The sequence below is a fragment of the Saccostrea cucullata genome, unplaced genomic scaffold (genome assembly GCF_032062105.1).
Source record: "Saccostrea cucullata isolate Sc308-1 unplaced genomic scaffold, CSIRO_AGI_Scuc_v1 ctg17213, whole genome shotgun sequence".
In the NCBI taxonomy this organism is placed as follows: Eukaryota; Metazoa; Mollusca; class Bivalvia; order Ostreida; family Ostreidae; genus Saccostrea; species Saccostrea cuccullata.
In genome coordinates this window covers 1880-9373 of record NW_026938366.1, presented here as the reverse complement: position 1 = coordinate 9373, position 7494 = coordinate 1880, and the positions used below count along the sequence as shown (strand labels likewise).

The 7494-nt window shown below is 35.8% G+C and overlaps 1 pseudogene; it reads left to right on the top strand.

The window, feature by feature from the left end:
- Nucleotides 1-227: 227 nt before the first annotated feature.
- Nucleotides 228-6809, top strand: LOC134250060 (uncharacterized; annotated as a pseudogene).
- The last annotated feature ends 685 nt before the right edge of the window (nt 6810-7494 follow it).

The window sequence follows — 7494 nt, the reverse complement described above, 5'->3', positions numbered from 1 at the left end:
CATTTTACACAAAATAACATCTTGTATGATCTCCAACATGGATTTAGGGAGCGACGAAGCTGCGAAACTCAGCTGGTGATGCTAATAGATGAGCTTGCACGTAACATTCAACACGGTACGCAAACTGACTTAATCCTGTTAGATTTCAGCAAAACTTCTGACAAGGTCTCACACAACAAACTACTTTTTAAACTACATGAGTATGGTGTTCGAGGCCGAAACCTAGCATGGATCAAGGGGTTCCACAGCAACCGTTCCCAGAGGATGAACAGGGATGTCAGCCAATGCTCCAAGAGGACCTCAAGCAACTAGAGAACTGGGAGACCCTGTTGGACATAGAATTCAACCCAAGTACGTGTCAGATAATCCATGTAACGACATCCAGATACCTCATTTGTAACAACTAAATACTTCCCGGTCAGTTTACTCTGGTTTAAATGGAATATCATGTCACACTTAGTCCACGTGTACCTTCTTGTAAAGTAGTAAAAATAAAAGATTTTTCACATCTGAGTGGTTCTCATACCTTATATATACCTGTAACTGACCATTGGCCGTGTCTTTCGTGTTAAAGGCCCACGTGTATCTGGCCACTCACGTAGTGTGTAGCAGTATATACTGCGAGACAGTATAACTGATTTAGAAGTTGTTATTACGAGTTGATAACATATTTTTATGTTGCAAAAAACTTTATTTTGGTATATCTTTAAACAAGATGCCAAAATTATAGGAGTCCAGTTCCGAAGACGAAGGGAATACTCCCGCAGATGTTGTACAATTATTCGCTTCGGAACAAGAGTCGGATTTTGAAAATCATGACGAGGACGCAGCTCGAGAAAATTCGAGTCGACCAAATACTAGAAGTAATGTCAACGCTTCCACATCGGGCAAAGGTCCGGGGAAAAACAAGAAAGGTAAAGCACCAGTAAAAATGATGAAAAATTTACATCAAATAAAAAACCAAAACAGGATTTCAATCCATCACAAATTTATTCGCTTCTGCAAGAGCTATTGCGGCGATCAGATAACAATTCTAACTTTCATGAACAAGAGAGTGCAAGTGCGGAATGTAGTACTTCCGGGTTGGATCAATTTCCAACGGAAGATTTAATTCCGGAATTGGAAAATGAAAATCAAACTTACGAAATTTTTTCAACAGAAAATGATCCCGAAGTGGTTTTTGATGATGAAAAAACTGAATTTAGCATGCCAAAAATATTCGAAGATGAAACTAAGTTCTGTGAACCTATTTCGGAAAATATGTCCAAGTTAATAAAAATGGGGTGTACCAAAAAGGCTGACATTTCAAAGTACATTGAGGAAATAAAAATTCCTGAAAATTGCAAAAATTTGATTCCCCTAATGATAAATTCTGAGATTTGGAATAATTTATTCCCTAACGTTCAGCAAAGAGATAAAACTCTACAAGAAGTTCAGAAAGTCATGGGACTATCGATTGTCCCAATGATTGCTTTAGCAGAAATGTTTAAAACAAATAAACTTGAAATGAAAAAAGCAAAGAAATCTGTGTCGGACGCCATAATGTTGGCGTGCAATGCAATGTACGAGATGAATATCAAAAGAAGATATATTTTGAAGCCCTACGTTCAAAAACGTTTCCAACAATTATGCTCTGCCTCAACTCCCATTGAGGAAAAAACATTATTTCCGAGTGACATAACAAAAGGATGAAGGAGATAAATGATGCATCAAAAATTAATAAACAAATAACAGGTCAATCCATGTTTCAGTCAAGATCAAGTTCAAAAAACTTCAGGGGGAGACCTGCATACAGAGGCAGGGGAAGTTATACAAACAGTTCTCAAACATTCCGAGGAAGCTCAAATCGGTCAAGAGGCTACAGAGGGGCTAGTCCGAAAAATCTCACGTTTTCCTGGCTTTTTTACGATTTTGATATTTTACATGCCAGGAAAACGTCAGAACCGGCGCCATTACGAAAACTGGAAATTTCGCCGTCTTCAACTGGAGTTGATTTTCGATACTTGTGAACCGACCTAAATGCCGAAATCAGACTTTTGATAAAAGCACCATGCCTCTAGTACTCACTAATATCGATGAAAAGAAAATATCACTCCACATTTCGTAACAGGACATTCAAGATTTTAAAATGCACGAAATGAAAACAAATCTCGACAGTGTGATAAAACCTTTTTCAACGGATTATTTATTTCATAAATGAACCATAAAAAACTATATTGGTAAGTTCTTTAAATATTGTACTATTGATAACTTTTGAATTTGAAATTTAATTCAGTTCGCAAGTATCTAAAATCAACTCGAGAATGCCGCCTCTGGTTGGAGGCGGCGATTTCCCAGTTTACGTAATGGCGCCGGTTCTGACGTTTTCCTGGCATGTAAAATATCAAAATCGTTAAAAAGCCAGGAAAACGTCAGATATTTCGGACTACAGAGGGGCCAGAAATCCAAGATACAAAACACAGTTTTGAATGTAAGTAACAAATTAACTACATTTATTGCTGGGGGTCTATCAGATCAATTAGATGAATGGCAAAAATAACATCTGATAGGTGGATTTCAAATACTATCCTAGGCGGATATAAAATAGAATTTGAAGAAAAGCCTTTTCAGAACAAAATACAACAACCAATAAAATTTAATGAAATCCAAACTGAAATAAGGAAGTTTCTGAGCTTTTGTCAAAAGGGGCAAAGGAATACCTCATCAGCTCGGTATCTGGGTGTCGATATATCGGATGACCTGAATTGTAGTAAGCACATCAGCCAGGTTACAAACAAAGCCAACAGCTCACTTGGCTTCTTACGCAGAAATATACCGACCAGGAACCAGCAGCTTCGGTCAGCAGCATACAAAGCGGTGGTACGTCCACACCTTGAGTATGCTGCCAGCGTTTGGGACCCTCATTTGGTTACACTTATTAATCAAGTTGAGGCCGTACAGCAAAGAGCTGCAAGGTGGGTGAAGTCGGATTTAAGATGTTATTGGTGTTTTACTGATAACATCTTGATGGAAATGATAAATAATATTAAATATATAAATATCTTCCGTTCGATTTTTCATTTTAAAGCATTTATTCATAAAAACTATTACGCAGGAGATTGTTTAACTATTAACATTTTTAAAAGACACGTGTCACAAAGGAGAAATTTTAACATCCGAACGTCATGCGTAGCATGGTGTTCACAAATGGTATGCTCATTATCGGAAATCTTAGCCTTTTTTCATAATATTAAAATAGTTTCAGAATGTGCATTTTTAAAGGTGTTATATTCTTTTAAAGGAGGCATATGTACTCGCTAATGTTCATATCAGAGACATTTTAAAATGTCAACACGAATGTCACGCTTTCATAAAAACACATAAATTAAATAAGAATTTGAAATACTAGTAATACTGAATTTAGACATTCCTCTACAAAACTAGCAAAAATGTTTCCCAAAAATAAATTCATATTTGAAATGTGCATTTCTCCTCCAACATTTTGATGCCAAATGTGCATCAAAATAATTGATTTTTATAAATAAAATGTCAATATTAATGTCACACTTACATATAAAATGACGCAATGACGCATTTAACGTCATACGGTCGTGTACGTTTTTCGTTAGAAAAAAAGAACTTATAGTGAAAACAGAAATACTTAATGCATTATTTTATAAAAAAGGATTTTTAAAAAATGACATATACATAATGCATTTTAAAGTAAAATAAAATTCTTCATAACATTTCAGTGCCTAAAATGCAATCAATTCGAATCTTGATAGTTGATTTTTACAAATAAAATATTAATAATTATTATAAATATTTTTATGTCACGGGTGATGCAAAATGGCATAAATGATGTTTTAAACATTAACGTGACTTGGCAGTGAACATTTATTTGAATTAATAATTAAACAGGGTCTTTGACTGCTGCAATACGAATAAAAATAAACAAAGAAATAAGGAAACGGAAAAGGGTTGAGCAGACTCGTGGATGGAGGAGGAGAGTAAGGGAAATACAAAAGAGTTCTACCACAAAAGGTAAAACGGATTCCCTGAAAGTAAATTAGCAGTAATATTTTTACGCGGAGTATACATGTACTTATAACTAAAAACAAAATATCATCGTATTTAAGACAATTGACTTTTTTAATTGTAGACTAAATCATAAATTGAAAATTTACATTGAATTTCAGAGCAGACAGTAAAGGCTGCGACGCTCAGAAAACGCAAACAGCGCGAAAAAGAACGCATTAAAAGGGAAAAAATTGAGAATGGCAAGAGAAAAGAAATGGAAAGAAAATCTAAATTAAAAGAACGCGAAGAAGTAAAGCAGAGGCGGAAATCCCTAGCACAACAGAGATGGCGCCGAAAAAAAACCCGCATGATTAGTCAAATTCAGAGCGAAAATACAGATAATGGCAACCTCAATTCATTCAGTAACAAAATGCAAGAATGTCGAGCTGTGAAAAAACTGAAATCAAATTTAACGATATCCCCGACAAAAAGAGCAGCTACCATTGCCGCTTTTTTACAAAATACAAACTCTCCCTCAGTAAAATTACTCCAAAATTGCAAAATTATTCCCTCTCCAGAGGAAAAAGAATCAGTCACACTCCAAGCGTCCATTTTATCTGACGTCATGGAATCTGTCTCCAAACTAAAACTTAAACGGTGCGACAAAGTTAGGGAAGCCATGGATTTTCTAACAGCTTCTGTAAGCGGCGAAAATGTTAAAAATTCTAGAGCAAAATCTTCACTAGCAAAAAAAAAACTTGGTCTTACGATTCGTAGAATATCTAAAGGGTATAAAGTTCGCGCAAAAATCTTGCATACGGAATCATCATCGTTTATATATACTACGCGGAAATCAAGATCTGATGCCCTGTCTGATGATACCCGAAAGCTTGTGTATAATTTTTGGTGTTTGCCCGAAATTTCGCACCCAACTGGCAATAAAAACTATGTGAAAAGGGTTAGAATAGGTCCAAAACAATATTCTTCTCATGCTATTCAAATCTTACATAAAACACAGAGGTATATGCAGACTTTCTGTCGAAACGCCGAGAAATTCGAATTTCTCAGAGACTCTGAGGCATGTAAACCTTACTACATTCGCACAGCACGTCCAAAAGACCGGGTAACCTGTTGCTGTCAATATCATCTTGAAATGAAATACGTCTTTAAAGCATGTATGAATTACAGAAAGACCTATGTAACAAGCCCTGTAATATACCATGACATGTATGAAATGTGTAATCAAACTCTCTGTCCTACCAATTCCGATGGTTTACACAACAAATCCTTTTTAAATAGAACATGCATAGAATGAGTTCACAAAATTGAGTTCAATCATTGGGAACTAAGAACTGATGACCTTTCTCCTGATGTTTCTTGGTAGTGTTTTGATTACATAAACATAAAGTCGAAAAGGGGCGAAACAAAGAAACTGACACTTGTAAAAAAGGTCACCAAATCCGGTGATCTCTTTGAGTACATGAGAAAAGCTTCTTACAAAATTTCCATTACAAAACATGGGTGCTAAATGGTAAATTGGGCAATTAAGAAATTTACTTCAGAATTTGCCTCAAAATCACTGCGTTACAATTCATGACTTTTCCGAAAATTACCGTTGTTGTGAAAAGAATGAAATACAGTCAAATTATTTCCAAAAAACTGAAGTTTCAATCCATGTCACCATACTTCACAGACATGCTATTCTTGAATTGGACGTTGTGGAAAGTACAACCGAAAAACCAGAAATAATAACAGAACATTTCTATATAATATCCCCTGATGATAAACATGACCAACACTTCACTCACCATTGCCAAAAACTGGTATCTGAATATCTAAAATCCATATCTTACCAGGTTCAAACAATGCATGAATTCTGCGATGGTTGTGCTGCACAATATAAAAGTCGCCATTGTTTCGGTGACTTATCCATGTTATCAGCATCTCTTTCAGAATTTAGCTATCCAAAACTAATCAGAAATTTCTTTGAAACCAGCCATGCGAAAGGCCCACAGGATGCAGCGGGTGGATTTTTAAAGAATCAGGCGGATCTTGCCGTAATCAGGGGTACCTGTTTTATACAGGATGCCAAAAGTCTGTATTCTTTTGCGAACGAAAAACTAAAAATTCCCAATAATTCGGCAAACGTTCGTCGTAGAATTTTCAAATATGTAGGAGAAATCCCTAGAGAAAAGCCAAGATTATATAAACCTATAACGAGTATAAGGTCTGTTCACCAACTTCTGTCGTCTATTTCCGGCACAAATTACATTCGTCAACTGTCTTGTTACAGCTGCGAAGGTTGCCTTGACGGTGATTTTGAGCAAAATTGTAATCTTATTAACAGTTTAGGTATATTTACCCCTATAACTTTCACGGAGGAAGACTCAGATAGCAATACATCAGACACAGAAAACGAGACGAATGAATTTCAAATACTGTCTGATATAATTACAAAAGGCAGTATATTTGCTGTACTCAGTGACGATGAAATAAATGACTATTATATACTGAAAGCAAGTGCAGAATCAGTTCTACAAAAAGAGGACACGGACAGGTGGGGAGCTTCTTACAGTAAAGGAGCACAAGTTATCCGAGGTCATTATTTTGAACAATCAAAGGATACGCCATTGGAATACAAATTAATCAAACGCAAACCGGCAATTGTGCCAACCCAATCAGTTCTATTTATCATAAATGAATCAGATGCTCTCCCTGACAATGACGAGTTAAATATTCCAGAGGAAATTCACTTAACAATATTGCAGGCCGTGAGCGAATCGCGTGCGCTTGAACGTAGTGAACTATAATTTAAACATTTCTGATCTTCAGATTTGGTGTGCACGATGAGGTTCACCGGGGGCCGCCGGAGAAACCACAACGGCTTCTTTGTATTTGTATGAGCAATCAAAATGTTTTTGAATGAAATAATATTGCAAAGAAACTATGCATTAACAATGTGCGAATTCCATTTTTATTCAAAAAGTCGCCTTATATGATGCCAAGAAACCCTTAACTTAAAACAAAAAAACATATCATAAATATCCTAAAACAGATTTTTAAGCTAAAATCTATCTTTGATATTGATTAGCGATGATCTCGGCAATGATTAAACGATATATTGATAAGAATTTATTCACATATTTTTTCAGGGATTTGTTTCCGCGGAAAAAGAATAATAAAGGTTGAGTTCTCCCTCTTGTCGCATGAAAGTTTTCCAATAGGTGATACGTGTAGTTGCTATTAATATTCGGTTTCAGTGTTAAATATGTCTTTAGTATTCACTGCCCTACATCGTCTCAAGCCACGGTTCAGATTCCAGAAATAGCTCTCTTTCCAGGATGGGGGAGCATCGTACATTTTGGCCGTGGTTTGCGACGATGATAACACTTGTGTATCATGTTTAAATAATAATTTCTGTAGTCAAACATATGGAGTTAACTAACAGTATTCAAAAACAATAACGAAAAAGGAGCAGAAGAACAAACAAGGACC